Raw genomic sequence first — 20397 nt, 5'->3', positions numbered from 1 at the left:
TTCTGAAGAAGGGTCAGAGGACCTGAAACTTTAAATCTGTTTTCTCCCCACAGATGCTGCCAGGCCTGCAGAGCTTCTCCAGCAATTTCTGAATTTTTTTCAGACTTCCAGTATCCACTGATCTTTGTTTTACCATTACATTACATAGAATCATGGAATCCATACAGTGTAGAAACAGGCCATTTGGCCCAACAACTTCACACTGGCCTCCAAAGAGTAACCCACCCAGACCCATTCCCCTACCCTATTACTCTACATTTACTCCTGACTAATGCACCTAGCCTACACATCCCTGAATACTAGGGCGATTGTGGGAGGAAACTGGAGCAGTCAAAGGAAATCCATGCAGTCAGGAGGAGAATTTGCAAACTCCTCACAGTCAGTGGACCAAGGCTGGAATTGAACCTGGGGCCATGAAGCAGTAGTGCTAACCACTGAGCCACCATGCCGCCCTCAAATAGTAGTGTTGCCTTCTTCAAACAGCAAAAAATATAGACAGCAAAGCACAAAGGCAAGCCAGAAAGACTGAGCAGTTGCACCAATATCAGACAATTCATCCCTAATCACAGTGCAGAGAGATATGCATGTCAACACTTGGTTCCACATTTAGCCTCGAATACACAACAAATTACAGTACAGACACAAGAAACAATCAGAGACATAACGTTTAAGGTAAGGAGTAAGTGTTATAGATGAGATCTGAGAAATAAAAAAATTCATCCAGAGGGTGATAGACCTATGGAATGTGCTGCCTGAGGGGTGATTGAGGATGGAGGTCTTACAATTTGGGCGGCATGGTGGCTCAGTGGTTAGCCTCACAGCACCAGGGTCCCAGTTCAATTCCAGCCTGTGTAGAGTTTGCACATTCTCCCCGTGTCTGTGTGGGATTTCCTCCAGGTGCTCCGGTTTCCTCCCACAGTCCAAAGATGTGCAGGTCAGGTGAATTGGCCATGCTAAATTGCCCATAGTTTTAGGTGCATTAGTCAGAGGGAAATGGGTCAGGGTGGGTTACTCTTCAAAAGGTCGGTGTAGACATGTTGGGCCGAAGGGCATGTTTCCACACTGTAGGGAATCTAATCAATGTTCGAGATGTATCTGGATGAGTACTTAAAATGCCAAGGCTATGGGCTCAGTGCAGGTAAATGGGATTAGTGTAGTTTGGTGCTTGGTGGTTGGCATGGACATGGTGGACTGAAGAGCCTGTTTTTATGCTGTGTGTCTCTATGACTCGAATCATTTTTGATAACAAAGGAAATCTGATGATGATTCATACAATGAGCAGAGATTGAACATGTTGCCTACTGTATTACTTCATTGGGCCTGAAGAAGAGAGGGCTTAATGATGTTGCCTCGGTGAAACTGTCAGCTTTCCAAGTCCACATCAAAATTAGAAGAGGGATTTTCGCAGTTGTATAACTCAGTTATATATGCATGCATGCACAAATGGGCACATGCATTTCATAGATATGTTCACACAACCATATATATTCCCTATATACATCCTGGCATGCACAAATATACAAATAAATACACCCCATCATGCATTGACATATTTTTATGAACATAATCTGTTTTGTATGCATTCACAAATACATGTGTGGACATACTTACAAATAAATCACCTAAACACTCAATATGTCAATAATTAATATGTTATTCTCAGTAAATTTAAAAATACGTAGAGATATTTATGTCTGCAACATATTTTTATACTTGCATATTGCATGAAAGATATGCAAGTATTCATGGCCGAGGGGTTAAGGTGATGGACTAGAAATTCACTGGGGTCTCCCCGCGCAGGTTCAGATCCTGCTGACTACATGTTGGCAATATATATGTGGCGGCACAGTGGCTCAGTGGTTAGCATTGCTGCCTCACAGCACCAGTGACATGTGTTCAATTCCCGCCTCGGGCAACTGTCTGTGTGGAGTTTGTACATTCTCCCTTTGTCTGTGTGGGTTTCCTCGGGGCGCTCCAGTTTCCTCCCACAGTCCAAAGATGTGCAGGTTAGGTGAACTGGCCATGCTAAATTGCCCATAGTGTTAGGTGCATTAGTCAGGGGTGAATGTAGCGGGGTGGGTTGCTCTTCGGAGGGTCGGTGTGGACTTGTTGGGCCGAATGGTCTGTTTCCACGCTGTAGGTAATCTAAAAAATCTAATCTAATAAACATGGATATTAAAGCTATGAATTACTGTTCCATATTATTCAAGGTGTCAGATATTGTTTTGAGAGGAATGATTCTGCTTGTATTTATATGTTAATAACAATAATAAATATGGTGGAAATGCTTCCCATCTCAGAAAAAAGGAGGCTCTAAAATTCAATGTACTGGAATGTACTCTGGTCAGGGATTGTTGTGATCCTATCCCAAATTTAAAGAGCAGCATCAATTAATTGCTGAGAGGTTAAAACACTCAGGGAAGATGGTGGTACTGTGATAATGTCATGGGGCGAGTAATCCAGTGATCCTGATTAATATGCTCTTGGGACATGAATTTTCAATTTCACTGTCGCAGCTGCTGAAATGTAAATACAATTAATTAAACTTGTTTTAATAATGGTGCTGATGACAACTATCACCAATTGATGCAAAACCCCATCTCGTTCACTAATGTCTCATCCCATAGGGAAGGAATTCTGCCCTCACTGTCTTGACACATTTAACACTAGACTCCACATCAATGTAGTTGACTCATAGTGGTCCTTTTAAAAGACCAGGAAAGCCACTCATCTCAAGCAAAATTATGGAAGGGCAAAAAATGCATCATGCCAGCAATGTCTCATGCAATAATAAAGAAGTATGGCATAGTAGCAATATTACGAGAGTGCTTACCACTGAATTCCGATAGGATTATGGAGCACACATACATCTGGAACAGGGATGTTCCATCTGTAAGCCAATATTTCTACCTTGCTAACATGCATAAAACCTGTGTCAACATGCTGGTTTTCCATAATACAACAGGCAGGTTTTGAAATTGGCAGCAGACTTTCCATTTATAAATAAAATCATTGGTGAGCAACTGAGCTCGTTTACCAGCTAAAATTGTTGCCTGTAGCTGGAGTTGGCATGCAGGCAGATTTCAGGGGAAAAGGCACCTTTTTATCATCAAGTCAAAAATGGAGAAGCAAATCTTTGGGGGATGCCATTTGCACGTTGAAGGACTGCTCCTCCCCACCCCTCAACATGACCCTACCCCACTCCTTTTCTGCCTCCTTGCCCGACTCCCAAATCACACCTTCCCTTCCTTGTCCAACAAGACCTGATAAGGTGTACCATAGGTCTCTGTGGGAAGCTGAGGAAGTGATTGCTGAGATATTTGGATTATCAATAATCACAGATGAAGTGCTGGAAGGCTGGAGGTTGGCTAACATGGTGCCACTATTTAAGAAGGGTGGTAAGGACAAGCCAGGGAACTACAGACCAGAAAGCCTGATGTCAGTGGTAGGCAAGTTGTTGGAGGGAATCCTGAGGACAAGGATTTACATGTATTTGGAAAGGCAAGGACTGTTTGAGAAGAGTCAACATGGTTTTTTGCATGGGAAATCATGTCTAACTAATTTGATTGAGATTTTTGAAGAAGTAACAAAGAGGATTGATGAAGGTTGAGCAGTAGACATGATCAATATGGACTTCAGTAAGGCGCTCATCAAGGTTCCCCATGGGAGACTGGTTAGCAAGGTTAGAATGAAATGGAAGGCAGGGAGAACTGGCCATTTGGATACAAATCTGGCTTGAAGACAGAAGACAGAAGGTGTTGGTGGAGGGTTGCTTTTTAGACTGGAGGCCTGTGGCCAGTGATGTGTCACAAGGATTTGTGCAGGGTCCACTGCTTTTTGTCATTGATGTAAATGATTTGATTGTTAACATAGGAGGCAGAGTTAGTAATTTTGCAGTTGATACCAAAATTGGAGGTGCAGTGGATAACAAAGAAGATTACCTCAGAGTACAATAGGATCGTGATCAGATGGGCCAATGGGCTGAACAGTGGCAGATGGAGTTTAATTTAGATAAATGCGAGGTGTTGCATTTTGGAATGGCAAATCAGGGTCAGGGTTATACAACAGACAATAGACAATAGACAATAGGTGCAGGAGTAGGTCATTCTGCCCTTCGAGCCTGCACCACCATTCAATATGATCATGGCTGATCATTCTTAATCAGTATCCTGTTCCTGCCTTATCTCCATAACCCTTGATTCCACTATCTTTGAGAGCTCTATCCAACTCTTTCTTAAATGAATCCAGAGACTGGGCCTCCACTGAGCATTCCACACAGCCACCACTCTCTGGGTGAGGAAGTTTCTCCTCATCTCTGTCCTAAATGGTCTACCCCGTATTTTTAAGCTGTGTCCTCTGGTTCGGCACTCACCCAGCAGCGGAAACATTTTTCCTGACTCCAGATTGTCCAATCCTTTAATAACCTTATATGTCTCAATCAGATCCCCTCTCAGTCTTCTCAACTCAAGGGTATATAAGCCCAGTCGCTCCAGTCTTTCAGCGTAAGGTAGTCCCACCATTATAGGAATTGACATCGTGAACCTACGCTGCACTCCCTCAATAGCCAGAATGTCTTTCCTCAAATTTGGAGACCAGAACTGCACACAGTACTCCAGGTGTGGTCTCACCAGGACCCTGCTCAGCTGCAGAAGAACCTCTTTGCTTCTATACGCAATCCCTCTTTTTATGAAGGCCAGCATACTATTAGCCTTCTTCACTACCTGCTGTACCTGCATGCTTACCTTCATTGACTGGTGTACAAGAACACCCAGATCTCTTTGTACTGCCCCTTTACCTAAATTGATTCCATTTAGGTAGTAATCTGCCTTCCTGTTCTTGCCACCAAAGTGGATAACCATATATTTATCCACATTAAACTGCATTTGCCATGCATCTGACCACTCACCTAACCTGTCCAGGTCAACCTATAATCTCCTAACATCCTCCGCACATTTCACCCTGCCACCCAGCTTAGTATCATCAGCAAATTTGCTAAAGTTATTACTAATACCATCTTCTATATCATTAACATATATTGTAAAAAGCTGCAGTCCCAGCACTGATCCCTGCGGTACCCCACTGGTCACTGCCTGCCATTCCGAAATGGAGCCATTTATCACTCTTTGTTTCCTATCAGCCAACCAACTTTCAATCCAAGTTAGTACTTTGCCCTCAATACCACACGCCCTAATTTTGCTCATTTAATTGTAAGGTCCAGGAGAGTGTTGCTGAACAATGAGATCTTGGAGTGAAGGTTCATAGTTCCTTGAAAGCGGAGTATCAGATGGATAGGATAGTGAAAAAGGCATTTAGAATGCTTTTCTTTATTGGTCAGAGTATTGACTCTTGGAGTTGGGAGATCATGTTGCAGCTGTACAGGACATTGGTTTGGCCACTTTTGGAATATTGTGTGCAATCTTGGCCTCTCTTCGATAAGAAGGATGTTATGAAACTTGAAAGTGTTCAGAAAGGATTTGCAAGCATGTTACCAGGCTTGGAGGGTTTGAGCTATAGGGAGAGGCTGGTCAGGCTGGGGCTGTTTTTCCTGGAGGGTCGGAGGCTGAGGGGTGACCTTATAGAGGTTTATAAAATCATGAGGAGCGTAGACAGGGTAAATAGACAAGTTCTTTTCCCTGAGGTGGGGGACTCCAGAACTAGAGGACATAGGTTTAGGGTGAGGAGGGGAAAGATTTAAAAGAGACCTAAGGGGCAACTTTTTCACACAAAGGGTGGTACGTGTATGCAATGAGCTGCCAGAGGAAGTGGTAAAGGCTGGTACAATTACAACTATTAAAAGGCATCTGGATGGGCAAATGAATAGGAAGGGTTTAGAGAGATATGGGCCAAGTGCTGGCAAATGGGGCTAGATTAGGTTGGGATATCTGGTCAAAATGGATGAGTTGGACTGAAGGGTCTGTTTCCATGCTGTACATGACTCTAATCCAGGATTTATCTGATTTTGGATCTTGTCAGATCCATTACTGTTTTCAATAGATTGCATAAGTCCAGTCAATGGTAACAACCAACTTCTAACACTACTGAGATGACTAGTGGTACCAGCTAAACAAATTTTGCACACTGCTTTCATAGACAGAACTTCCAACTCTCAAACTGAGGGGGCACAACTATCTTTTTGTTCAGATCTAGACAATGTGTTATGACTGTGAGTTCTTTTCATAAGTTGGTTGGTTCAGGCCCAACATTTGTGAGGGGTGGGAGTCAGATGAGTAATACATCCACTGCCTTCATCCTATAAAATCTGCCCCGTGGTGCAGATGCACTTACAACTGCATATAAAGCAGTAGTAGTTTGCAAAGTCTCCAGCAAAATCTTTGATCCCAGCAGACGTGCTGGAAAACTGCTGTCAGAGTGTGTAAGAGAATTGCTAATCTTTTGCAGAGGGAAAGAATTTGATGCTGAATGTCAGTCAAAATAGATTCTGCCCAAATTCTCTTCATCTTCGGTCCTCTGATACTGGTTTTCCCTTCTATAAACGAGTCATGTTTTGGGACTGGAGCTTCTGAGAGGTCCAAAGTTTTCAACCCTGCTGATCTCCCACATTGTTAAATTGCTAATATACAGCTTCCTCTGCTGTCTTTCAAACACTTGAAAGTTAAAATTTGCTAAGTCAGAGCCCAATGCAATATAATAACATGTTGGGAAATTGTACATTAATACATTGTATTTTATGAATTGGACATTATCACACACTGACAATACGTAGGCAGAGAACCCTGTGGAGCAGACAATTAGACAGACAATTAGGAAGCTATCTGCATGTTTGTTTTTAACAATCCTAACTTGTTCGAGCGATACTGTGAATACTGATTTTGCATCATCTAACGGTCAAGTGAATAGAGATGTGTGATTTGTTTTTTAATTATTCATTTATTTTCAAGATATTCATGTTGCCATTCTAAACTGCCTTCAAAAAATGTGGTTCTTGAAGTCATTTTAGTGAACTATAATACAATTAAAAAGGAACACCTGGATATTGAATCAGAAATAGTGTTGCAATAGTGAAATATGTCAAAAGAAAGATAATGTTTGACCTGGAGGTGCTGGTTGTAGCATACGTTTCTGAAAGAGTTAATGTTAATGATGTATTAAGCTCCACCCCAATTGACAATATCACAGTCTTTTGGTGGAGGGGGATGGAGGGGAGGGAGTTGCAGGAAATTGAGCAGTCTTGCACAAGGTTCCAATGGGGTCAGAAATGGCTTGATATGTCCTGATAGTCTTAAGTAATTTTGCCTGCCTAGTCAATGTAACTTATACTTATTGCTATCATGGAATAATTTAGGTCCTGTTATGTAATACAAGTGCAGCTTCTTGCTAAAGCTCACTGGTGGCTTATTCCCTTCCATTGACAATTAGAATGACCCCTAGACTAAGCATGAAAAGAACAATTCCTCTGGGATAGACTGGCACCACCAGAGCTGGAATGCCTCATTCTACCCCAAAATGATATTTGAAAATGTTGTAGACTTCCTTTTTTTGTTACATAGCCCCTTACAATTCCAATTTGTTTTAATGTGGTGAACTTTATTTTTGTTTTAAAACAATAGAAAGGAAGATTCATGGTAGCACTCTATCTTGACCATCCAAAGCCTAATACAACAATAATTTTTTTGATGCTGACTTCATTTGCTGATTCTCAAGAGGGGAGAAGCCATTGAAGTCACCTCAATGAGTTCATGTAAAGCAAATTTTAGGTACACACAGCCTCAGTGATAGACTATTTTGACCCCATTTGTGTCTAAATGTTGGTTGTGTTTATAATATTAGCAAAGGACAAACAATTCAAACTGAAAAGGTGCTTAGGTTCCCTTCAACCACTTGAAACTATTTTATACATCAGCATGATTTTGTATGATTCTATAGTAAGAATGATATCAATATGTCAAAAAGCTTCAAGTGACGATACTATTACTGGAATTATATAATACATTCTATTATGGTATGGGAAGGACCTTTAAAAAGCACCTGAATCTTGTATCCTTGCTTGTTTTTAGCTTTAAACAAGCTTGGGGCAAGCTGTATTTATTGGTGCAATAAAGCAAGGAAGGAATCAAACACTTCTTCTGACTTAGATTAAATGCAAAGAAACCGAAGTGTATTTGCAGACAGCAAGCTGCTTTTTTCCACAGCTTTATGTAGGGAATGAAGAATTAAAAACATTGTCCAAAACTCCACAGTTCTAATGGCATCTCACTGAACATTGTTCAAATCAGGCAATTACCCGGCTCTGCTGTGGTATATTGACATTCATAACAGAAGCTAGCAAATGCCTGATGTGCCACTAATCTTCAAAAGCAATCCTTCAAAAGCAATCTCTAATACACAAAGATTGGAAAAAACTAACTGAATCGAATTCAGCAAAGCCCTTCGGACGCTGGATGATGAGATTTCCATACACAGTGCTAAACAAAAAAGGAACAGGCTGCTCCATATTAAACATGTTGTCTCCCTGCCTATAAGCAATACATCCATGTCTCAGATAATCAAAATCTCTGTATCCCAGATAAACTGCTCAATTTCTGAAGTGAAGGTGTGTTATCTACTCAACTGCTGATTTTTGGGCTTTGAATTTGATTGACTCACCTCCTTCGAGTTCAGTAGAGTTCAATATTTCTGATGTTAAGACTGGGTTCCAAATTCTGATTGGTAATAAGTCTGCATTCTTGAGAGCTGTCACAAAACTTAGAAGAGGCTCTTCACTTTTCAGAATTCCCAAAATTGCTCAACTTATGGCATTGGTAATTTCCAAGTGCAGAGGAAGGAATCAAAATTTGATATTGAATACATTTAAAATTAATATTAAAATTACTAAGAGTCTCAAAGTAGACCGCTCTGCGAGTCCCTGATTGAAGTTATGCATCTGAATACGTCCTCAGTATACATGATTAAGTGAAATATAATAATATGCGACAAACAGACCTCTGGTTGAGGTTCTCCTAAATTTACAGCTCCAAACAGGATAGTCCAAACTGTTAAGCTCATGGTGAGGAAGAATAAATTGGTTCCCCTTCCCTATTCATCCACCCCCTTAGTTAGTTAACTACCTACCATTGGGGATTTCTTTCACACAAGGGTGGTACTGACAAGCCAGGGAACTATAGACCAGTGAGCCTGATGTTGGTGCTAGGCAAGTTGTTGGAGGGAATCCTGAGAGACAGGATGTACGTGTATTTGGAAAGGCAAGGACTAATTAGGGATAGTCAACATGGCTTTGTGCATGGGACATCATGTCTCACAAACTTGATTGAGTTTTTTGAGGAAGTAACAAAGAGGATTGATGAGGGCAGAGCAGTAGATGTGATCTATATGGACTTCAGTAAGGCGTTCGACAAGGTTCCCCATGGGAGACTGATTAGCAAGGTTAGATCTCATGGAATACAGGGAGAATTAGCCATTTGGATACAGAACTAGCTCAAAGGTAGAAGACAGAGGGTGGTGGTGGAGGGTTGTTTTTCAGACTGGAGGCCTTTGACCAGTGGGGTGCCACAGGATCGGTGCTGGGTCCTCTACTTTTTGCCGTTTACATAAATGATTTGGATGCGAGTGTAAGAGGTACAGTTAGTAAGTTTGCAGATGACACCAAAATTGGAGGTGTAGTGGACAGCCAAGAGGGTTACCTCCGACTACAACAGGATCTTGACCAGATGGGCCAATGGACTGAGAAGTGGCAGATGGAGTTTAATTCAGATAAATGCAAGGTGCTGCATTTTGGGAAAGCAAATCTTAGCAGGACTTATACACTTAATGGTAAGGTTCTAGGGAGTGTTGCTGAACAAAGAGACCTTGGAGTGCAGGTTCATAGGCTCCTTGAAAGTGGAGTCGCAGGTAGATAGGATAGTGAAGAAGGCGTTTGGTATGCTTTCCTTTATTGGTCAGAGTGTTGAGTACTGGAGTTGGGAGGTTATGTTGCGGTCGTACAGGACATTGGTTAGGCCACTGTTGGAATATTGTGTGCAGTTCTGGTCTCCTTTCTATCTGAATGATGTTGTGAAATTTGAAAGGGTTCAGAAAAGATTTACAAGGATGTTGCCAGAGTGGGAGGATTTGAGCTATAGGGAGAGGCTGAACAGGCTAGGGCAGTTTTCCCTGGAACGTCGGAGGCTGAGGGGTGACCTTATAGAGGTTTACAAAATTATGAGGGGCATGGATAGGATAAATAGACAAAGCCTTTTCCCCTGGGGTCAGGGAGTCCATAACTAGAGGGCATAGATTTAGGGTGAGAGGGGAAAGCTATAAAAGAGACCTAAGGGACAACGTGTTCACACAGAGGTGGTACGTGTATGGAATGAGCTGACAGAGGAAGTGGTGGAGGCTGGTACAATTGCAACATTTAAGAGGCATTTGGATGGGTATATGAATAGGAAGGGTTTGGAGGGATATGGGTCGGGTGCTGGCAGTTGGGACTAGATTGGGTTGGGATATCTGGTCGGCATGGACGAGTTGGACCGAAGGGTCTGTTTCCATGCTGTACATCTCTATGACTCTATGAGTCTAAATACAAATGAACTTATGAACAAAGAACAATGGAAAAAGAAAAATACAGGACAGGAACAGGCCCTTCAGCCCTCCAAGCCTGCACTGACATATTTTGCTCTTCCATACTAAAACTGTCTTTACCTATGCAATCTGTATCCCTCTATTCCCTTCCTACTCATGTCTTGGTCCAGGTGCTTCTTCAATGCTGTTATTTGTCCCCTTCCACCACCTCCTCTGGCAGTACATTCCAGGTACTCAACACGCTTTGTGCCTCACACATTTCTTTTAAAACTCCCCACTTATACCTTGAACCTGGGTTCCTTAGTAATTGACCCCTCCATCCTGGGTAAAAGCTTCATACTGCCTATTTTATCCATGCCATTCACAATCTTATCAACCTCTGTGTTCCAATGAAAACAAACCCAGTCTGTCCAACCTTTCTCCATAGCTAAAATCTCCCATAACAAGCAATGTCCTGGTAAACCTTTTCTGTACCCTCTCCAAAGCATCTGCATCCTGTTGGTAGTTTGGTGACCAGAACTGTACCCAATATTCCAAGTGTGGCCTAACTAAAGTTCTATAAAGCTGCAGATAACTTGTCTATCCTTATATGCAATGCCCCTTCTAATGAAGGCAATCATGCCATAGGCCTTTTTCCCTACCTTATCTACATGCAATGCCACCTTCAGTGATCTGTGGACCTGCACACCCAGATCCCTCTGCATATCAATAATCCGAAGGATTCTGTCATTCACTGTATAATTTCCACCTGTACTTGACCTTCCAAAATGCATGAAAAAGAAATGAATTGAAGCAACAAAGAGTGAATTTGTTAATTACAAGATCGAGGAATTAGAAATGCATCACACATTCACATAGACGAGAACTAAGTCGTGAAAGCAAAAAAAAAGTTTAAAGAAAAGACATGCAGACCAGTCTCCAAATGGTTTATTTGGACTGATTATTGAACATGGTGGCTGTTTTAGTGGAGCTGACTGGTAACATTGACATTGGTGGTTGAATAGTGGATTTTTGATTTCCTTGATTTTGTAGGTTGATTGATGATCCTTTGTCTTCATTCCTTTCATTCAAATGTTTTACAGAACTCAGAATGGGAAACGATCTTCCTATACCTATACCAGGACATCAGATATAGTGCCACCTCATCTTCAATAAAATGCCCTGATTTTTTTTTATGAGTGGCAAAGTATCTCAGTGTCATCCAAAACACAGCACCTAGTACAGCATCTACTGGGTCAATAAGTGTATCTTTGCAATATAAAGAGAATTGACTTTATTTCAAAATAATAATGGTGCTATTGTTCCAGGTTGTATATCTTCCACAAAGTGATGTTGTGTGTCCAAGAAAAGTAACAAAAGTACAGGGAAGAGCATGGAATGAGTCAGAACTAGAGCTGTCAAATGGCCTGGCAAGCAATGAGCAACTCGGTATTGTGTGAATCGCGACAACTGAAGAAGCAAAGGTTCAATCTTTGCTCATCTCAGAAAAGGCAATAATAGAAGTGAGAATTTTGCATTAAGAGGGGGAAGAGTAAGGTTAAATCAAGGTTGAACATTAGCAGGTGACACATATGGAAGATATATGTCCAAACACAAGCTGGACACAGAGGCAAAGACCTTCCTGATCAAATGATTCACTGTCAACACTCATACCAAAACTGCCTACTTGGATGATCCCATATATCATCTACTTTGTCTCTAATAGTCTAATTGGAAACTGTAGGTTTAAATTTTGAGTGTAGAAATTTTGAGTCAGAAACTCACTTTAAATCCTTTCCGGTTTTTTTTGATTTTGAATAAAATTGACTACATCATCACATAAGGTCAAGAAGCACTGCAGGGCAAAAAGAAAGACAAAGTGTGGATGCTCCAAACATGAAACGAAAACAGAAATGGCAAGTGTCAACAGGTTTGACAGCACCTGTGGAGAGAAAGCAGAATTAACTTTTCAGGTCCAGCGACCCTTCTTCAGAACTGATTGTAGCTAAGAATAGGTGGTATATGTGCTGAAGATAGGGTGGGGGAGGGTGCAGGAGTAAACAATGGATGGGCATGGAGCCCAGAGAGAAAGGCAAACAGACAAGCAGCCAAAGAAATGGGTATTAGTCAACCTGGGAGAAACACTGGCTGCTAACTGGATCATTAGTAGCTGACAATGGGTTGGGTGGGATAGCTGCCTATGTGATGACAAGGTGTGTGAGGACTGAGAGAAGGAACTGGTTCAGGTCTTAAAATTATTGAACTGGATATTGAGTCTGAAAACTGCAGAGTCGTCAAGCGGAAAATGAGATGTTTTTCTTCCAGCTTGCACTGAGCTTCACTGGGAGCACTGCAACAAGCCAAGCACAGAAATGTTGGTGAGGGAACACAGTGGTGTATTGAAATGACAGGCAACAGGTAGCTCAGGGTCATTTTTACAGACAGAACATAGATATTCGGCAAAGTGATCACCCGGTCTGTGTTTCTTCTCCCCCATGTAATGGAGACCACATTGTGAGCAACAAATACAGTAGACTAGATTGAGAGAAGTGCTGGAAGGTGTGTCTGAGACCTTGGATAGTGAGTCAAAAATCACATAACACCAGGTTATAGTCCACCACATTAATTTGTAAGTAATAGTTTTCCGAGTGCTGCTACTTCATCAGGTAGCTGTGGAGCAGGATCATAAGACACAGAATTTATAACAAAAGATTACCGTGTCATGCAGCTGAAACAATATATTGAACAAACCTAGATTGTTGTTAAGTCTTTCATTTTGAGAATGGGTTTCAGGCTTTGTTTCATTGATATATAAATCCCAGAACTTCTTTTAAATCACATTCTTGAGACAACTTAAGGTTTTATAAAAAAAGGTGACATCTTAGCTCAGACAATGTATTAAAGGAGTGAGGTTAGAGTCTATCTGTATTTCAGTCTTGAGTCAGCCTGGTTCTTTAGGTCAGTTGCATGACACTGTAATTTTTTGCGATGCATTCTATGTCTTATGATCCTGCTCCACAGCTACCTGAAGGAGTAGCATTCCGAAAGCTAGCACTTCCAAATAAACCTGTTGGACTATAACCTGGTGTTGTGCGATTTTTAACTTTGTCCACCCCAGTCCAACACCAGCACCTCCACATCTTGGATAGTGATGAAGGAAAAAGTAATCAGGCAGGTGTTACACCTTTTGTGATGGCATGGCAAGGTCCGTGGGTCTGGAGAGAGATTTTGGGAGTGGAGGTGGCCTGGAGGGAATAGTCCCTGCGGAAGGCTGATCAAGGAGGGGAAGGAAGTATGTATCTGGTGGTGGCATCCTGATTGTGTGGTGAACTTGGAGTTAACGATCCTCTGGATATGGATGCTAGTGGGGTGGGCAACTGAAGACAAAGACGACGACTCCAAGGAACTTTCTATCCCCATCTAATTTATAGCGGACTGTTTGATGCATTTGTATTAATGTCCTGTGCCTAATATTCGACTGTAAATGCAACCCTGTTTACTTTAATTGGCCTTGCATCAATGCACTCAAAAAGTAGGCACTCACCCATGAAACATTGACCAGTCTACGTGCAAATAATTGATGGAGTTACCTTGTATGTGTTGCCTGATGTCTAACTGTTCTGTTCTCCTTCTCTTTCCTATAACTAATTATGAGTGACCAAGCGCAATGTTTGCTGCTTTATATATTCCATGGTAAGTCCATGAGTACACAATATATTGACCTGCTTCATGTGAAGCTGTGGTCTACTTTACTTATAATTTTAGGACAGATTCAAACTGACTAAAGAGCTTGATAAAAACAATGACTGCAGATGCTGGAAACCAGATTCTGGATCAGTGGTGCTGGAAGAGCACAGCAGTTCAGGCAGGATCCGAAAAGCTTTGAAATCGACGTTTCAAGCAAAAGCCCTTCATCAGGAAGAGCTTGATGTTTGGCAATTATTTTACTGGTATTTATTTTACTAAACTAATGGATTAATGTATGGAATGGGTAGTCTGTGAAGTAAAGGTTTGGCCAGCTTTAAAGGCAACATAGAAATAAGAATTATGCCAATCTCACATTTAATACGAAGGACATCTACTGAAATAGATGGTGAACATAAAAACAGGAGTGGGCCACCAAGCCTGCAGTACCATTTAATATGATCATGGTTGATCAAACACTTCAATGCCTTTTACTCACAGTATCCACATAACTCTTTCCACAATCAATTATCAAAAGGTTATCAACTTCTATTTGAAATATACTCGAAGACTGAGCTTCCACAGTCCCCTGGGTAGAGAATTCTGAAGATTCACCATCCTCTGAATATAAATAAAAATAAAAATTCTCTAATCTTGGTCCTAAGTAGCATCCCACTTATTTTTAAATTATGCCGCCTGGTGTTAGACTTCTCAACAAGGGGAAACAGTTTCCCTTCAACTACTTTATCCATTCTTTGGGGTATTGAATTGAATTTACTTTATTATGACATATGTTCTAATGAGAACAGTGAAAAGTTTACAAGTTGCCACTTACAGCATCATCTTAGGTACAAGGTGCCTCAGTACAGATTCTTCCGTACACGTTCTTAGGGAAAAGAATAGAAACATATAGGAATGAAAAGCCCAGCATTACAGACCGTAGGAATAAATTAAAAATACAGAAATTAAATGTACAGAACGACAGACTATCCAGTCCAGTCCAGTTCACACTGGCACCTAGCCTCTAGCCCGCGCTAGGTCTTGTCTCCAGATCGCGCCAGGCTTCTCTTTAAAGCACTTGAGACCGAGAGACCACTCTGGAATCACCTCAGAAGTTGATGCTTGGTCATGCCATTCTGAAGGGCAGCCAGAGGCTGCTTTAGACTACCATGCTGGGCTGGAGGATCACCATACCACATCAGGAGACCACCATACCAGACCGAGAGAATGCTGGGCTGGGTTGAAGGACAACCACGCTAGGCCAAAACACCACTACGCCACACCAAGAGACTGTAACACAGATCAAGAGTCTGCCACACCAGACTCGGACACCGCCACACTGTGCCGGGACACCACCACATTGGGCCAGGAGACTGCCACACTGGGCTGAGAAACTACCACGTCAGACCAAGAGACTGTCACGCCAGGTCAAGAGACCACCACGCTGGGTCAGGAAACCATCATGCCAGGCCAAGAGACCACCTTATCAGGTCAATACTGAGGCCGAAAATCCAACTCTGTGCTGAGGCCAGGAGTTCAGGATGTCTGCTCTGAGAAGAAAGAAGAGAAAAAAATTAGGAAAAATACACAAAGGCAGAGAAAAAAAGAAATGGTATAAGCAGATGAACTCCAGCTGAAGCGTCCTACTCTGCTGCCATTTTGGAAATAAATTGTATTGCTTTCAATGAGATCACCTCTCATTCTTCGAAACGCTAGCATATCCAGTTAGCCTAATCTCTCTTCATAGGATAAAGCAAAAGCTAGCCTGAGGAGGTAATAGGGAAGGCAAATGAAATGTTGACCTCAATTTCAAAGGGAATGGAGTATACAGATTGGTAAGCCTTGTTCAAACTATACAAGACACGAGTTAGACCACACTTGGAATACTGTGATCAGTTTTGAACCCTTTATCTCAGTAAACATATACTGGCATTGGAGGCAATCCAGAGAAAGTCCATGGGATTGATCCTGGTGTATGGAAGAATTGTCTTTATGAGGAGATGTTAAGTAGATTAGGCCCTGTACACATTGGAGATTAGAAGAATGAGAGGCATATTGAAACATGCAAGATTCTTAGTGGACTTGCTGGACTAGATGTGGAATGGTTGCTTCTCATTTTGGGAGAGTCTAGGATGAGATGGCATAATCAAGAATCACCCATTTATGGCAAAGTTGAGACAGATTTGTTTTTTGTCTCAGAGTGCAAGGAATTATTTACAAAAGAGGATGTTGAACCTGGGCCATTAAGTGAATTCAAGGCTCTGACAGATGTTTAATCAAAAGAGTATCAACGGTATTGGGGAAAAGGAAATAATGTGGATTTACAGATCAATCATGATCTCATTGAATGGCAGAGAAGACTCGATGGGCTGAATGGCCTACTTCTGCTCCTATGCCCTTATGGTGTTTATGGTATTGCCATCCTAATGAACCTTTGTTGCACTGCCTCTGTGACAATAATGATTTCCCTGAGATAAGGAAATCAAAGCTGCACACAGTACTCCAGGTACAAACATAAAGCTCCTAAATAATAGAAGCAACCTTTCACTTCTCCTGTATTTAAATCCTCTTGTGATAAAAAGTTAAATTTCATTAGCCTATGTAATAGCTTGTCGCACCTGCACACTAGCCTTCAGCAACTTATTGACAAGGACACTCATGTCTCTTTGCATATCAACACTTTTCAAGGTCATGCCATTTAAGAAATACTCAGCACTTATGTTTCTCTGACCAAAGTGGATAACTTCACATTTGTTTTCACATTGTATTCCTTCTTCCACGTTCTTGCCCCATCACCAAGCCTGTCCAAATTCTCCTGAAATTGCCTTACATCATTTTCACATTCCTACTTAGCTCTGTATTACCTGTAAATCTGGAAATATTACATTTAGCCTCCAGCTCCAAAGCATTGATATCTATATTGTGAACAGCTAGGACCCAAACACTGATCTTTCCGGTCGCCCACCAGTCACAGTCTACCAGTAACTGGAGTATTGCATAGAATTTTGCTTCCCTTAATTGAGGAGGGATGTAGTTACATTGGAACAAGTTCAGAGGAGGTTCAACTAGATTAATTCCAGAGATAATGAGTTTGTCTTATGAGTAGTTTGCCTCTACTCTCTCAAGTTTAGAAAAATGAGAGACCTAATTGAGGTAAATAACCCACTAAAGGGGATTGAAAAAGTAAGTATAGAAAGGATGTTTCCTCATGTGTGGCAGCCTAGAATGATAGGTTATAGTTCCAGGATAAGGGGTGGCAAACTTAAAGCTGAAATTAGGAGAAATTGATCTCTCAAACGGTTGTCAATCTGTGGAATTCACTAATCCAGTGTATGGTGGAATCTGGGACATTGGCTAAATTTAAGGAGCAGGTTGACAGATTTTTAACTAGTAATGGATTGAAGGATTATGGACAATGGGCAGGAAAGTGAAGGTGAATTCAAGAAGAGATCAGCCATGATCATGTGAAATGGGTAAAGCAGGCTCCAGGGACTGAATTGCTTCTTCCCACTGTCAGTTCTCACCTTCTAACACCAGAATGACCTATTTATTCCTACCCTCTGTTTTCTGTCCGTTGGACAATTCTCAACTTATGCCAATAAACCATCACCTATACCATGTGGTTTAATTTTGTTGACAATCTCCTGTGGAGAACCTTATCAAAAGCCTTCCAAAAATCCAAATATAACACATCCAGCAACTCCCTTTATCAATATTATTAGTAACATCATCAAAAAAAACTCCAACAACTTTGTAAACATGATCTTCTATTCACAAATCCATGTTGACTATGCTCAATCAAACTATATCCTTCGTCCATGTCCATTTATCATACAAATACATATCTTTTGTGATAGTATTTTCTTCTCTGCTGTTCCCTGCATTTTCCCTTGCTCTTTTCTTGTGAGGTGACAAGTACAAGCTTCTAATCTGCAAGAATTATTCTAGAATCTACGGAATTTTGTAAGATGATAACCAATGCATCAATCATTTAGATAGCCACCTTGTTCAGTACTCTGGGATGTAGACTGTCGGGTCCTGGGAACTGATTAAGTTCCAGCCCTATTGATTTCTTCAGCGCAACCTTCTTCCCAATAATAATTTGCTTTAACTCCTCATTTTCCCTCATCACTTATATCTCTAATTCAGGGAGATTTCTTGTATCTTCCTCAGTGAAGACGGGTACAAAGTTATCATTTAGCTTCTCAGCCATTTTCCTATTATCTGTTATAAATACTCCTGAATCTGCTTAATTGTCTTCGCCAAATGTTTCCTTTATAGAACTTGTGGAAGCATTTATACCCTTTATTTAAAACTCAAATGCATTGGTATTCTATTTCCTCTTTCTACGTCAGCTTTTTTAACTGTTTTTTGGGATTTGGGGTTTTTGTACCTTCACTGAATTTATAGTTGCTGCTAGCCATGGTATAGCTCTTTAATGACAGTCCATTGTCTAGATACTGCCATACCTCTTAATGTATGTTTCCAATTCAGCTCAGTCAACCTCTGCCTCAAGCTTTTATAATTAGCCTTTTTAAAATGCTTCAGATTAAACAATACTTTCAAACATAATGTAAGCTTCCCTATTATAAAAGGTTACTCGTTCCTTAATGTTCTTTTACAACAACATTAATAATTTGTTCTTTTTTCCCAGTCCCGCCCCGTCCCATTTATCTCTTAGTCCCTTTGGGCACCCCCTACATTCCTGATGAAGAGCTTGTGCTCGAAACGTTAACTCTCCTGCTCCTTGGATGCTGCCTGACTGGCTGTGCTTTTCCAGCACCATACTTTTTGACTCTTTTTACAGGTTGGTAACACTAGATCAAAATATCCTGTCCTCTCTTCAGCTCTTCAAAATACTGCTCGAGAAGACTGTCTTTAAGTCACCCAAAAACTCATCCTCCACAGTTTGAATGCTCAGTTCGTTTACCCAGTCTACATGCAAATGATGTCACTGTGATTATTCCGTTGTATATCCTGTGAGCTTCCCTCATCTCCTGAATTATATCTTTCCTCACACTACCACTACTATTCGGTGGCTAATGTCTGCTATCCTTAGCTGGTTCTTAAATTCAGACAGATTCCTTGTATTGTTCTTCTAAACTGTCAGTGAGGTATGGATTGCATCTTGTATTACCAGCAGAACTCCCACGCTTTTTCTTCATGTCTATCTTTCTGAAGCACCAAACCCCCTTGAATATTCATTTCCCGGTCCTGGTCACCATGTACACATGCTTCTTGAAAAGTAATTGTATGGTAACTATTTCCCTCTATTTGTGCCTTTAGATCAACTAATTGCTGTGAATAGTGAGTGTATTCAAGTAGAATGCCCTTAATTTTGTCTTTTCAACATGCTTCCATATTCAAAAGGCATACTCAACACTCAGATTCATTCATCCTATCTTCCAGTTTCCCTCACAGCTTTTCCAGTTCCCTTTACCAGCTTAACTCCCTTATAGCTTGCAATACCCCTTAGGTTCCCACCCGGCAAGCAAGTTTTAACCAACACCAGAAGGCACTAACAAATCTCCCTGAGAGAATATCAGTCCCAGCATTGTTAAAGATGTAATCCATCCAGATTGTATAGCAGCTGTCCCACACTGGTCTCAGAAACATCATAAATCTGATGTTCTCTCTCTGATATTAGTTCTCCAGCTATGTGTTCAAGTGGGAGTAATCTTGAGGTCCTACTTTTTAAATTTCATCCCTAAGTCCCTGAAATCTGCCTTCAGGACCTCATTACTCTTCCAACCTATATTATTGCTGCCAATATGGACCGCACTTCTGACTGACCCCTCTCATCTAGGGGATGTCTTGAGCCCCTCTGTAACATCATTGACCCTGGCACCAAAAAAAGCTACACACCAACTGAGAGACATATTTCATGCCACAGAAATGCCTGCTAGCTAAAAGAAGACAAAAGGGAAAAAAGCTTCTGGTTTTTGCTGCAAAATATTTTGCAAACTTCTGCAAATGAGATTCCTCCAAAAATGTTCTGCAATGAATTTTACATATCTATAGAGCTGAAAGAAAATATTGAAATGGAGCAGCACCACAGGTGCTAATAATATACATGATTGTCTTTTCTTCTTCCATATGACAATGGTCCTGCTGTGAATTTTCTGCTTTTCTTCTCATAATAATTCACACTCTATAATTAAAAAAGTAGTTATGGCCTTCTGAATCAGTGGATTTTTTTATAATGACTCAAAAAGT

Source organism: Chiloscyllium plagiosum, chromosome 29, assembly GCF_004010195.1.
Source record: "Chiloscyllium plagiosum isolate BGI_BamShark_2017 chromosome 29, ASM401019v2, whole genome shotgun sequence".
NCBI lineage: Eukaryota > Metazoa > Chordata > Chondrichthyes > Orectolobiformes > Hemiscylliidae > Chiloscyllium > Chiloscyllium plagiosum.
The sequence above is the reverse complement of the archived record's forward strand: the minus strand, read 5'-3'. Positions refer to the sequence as shown.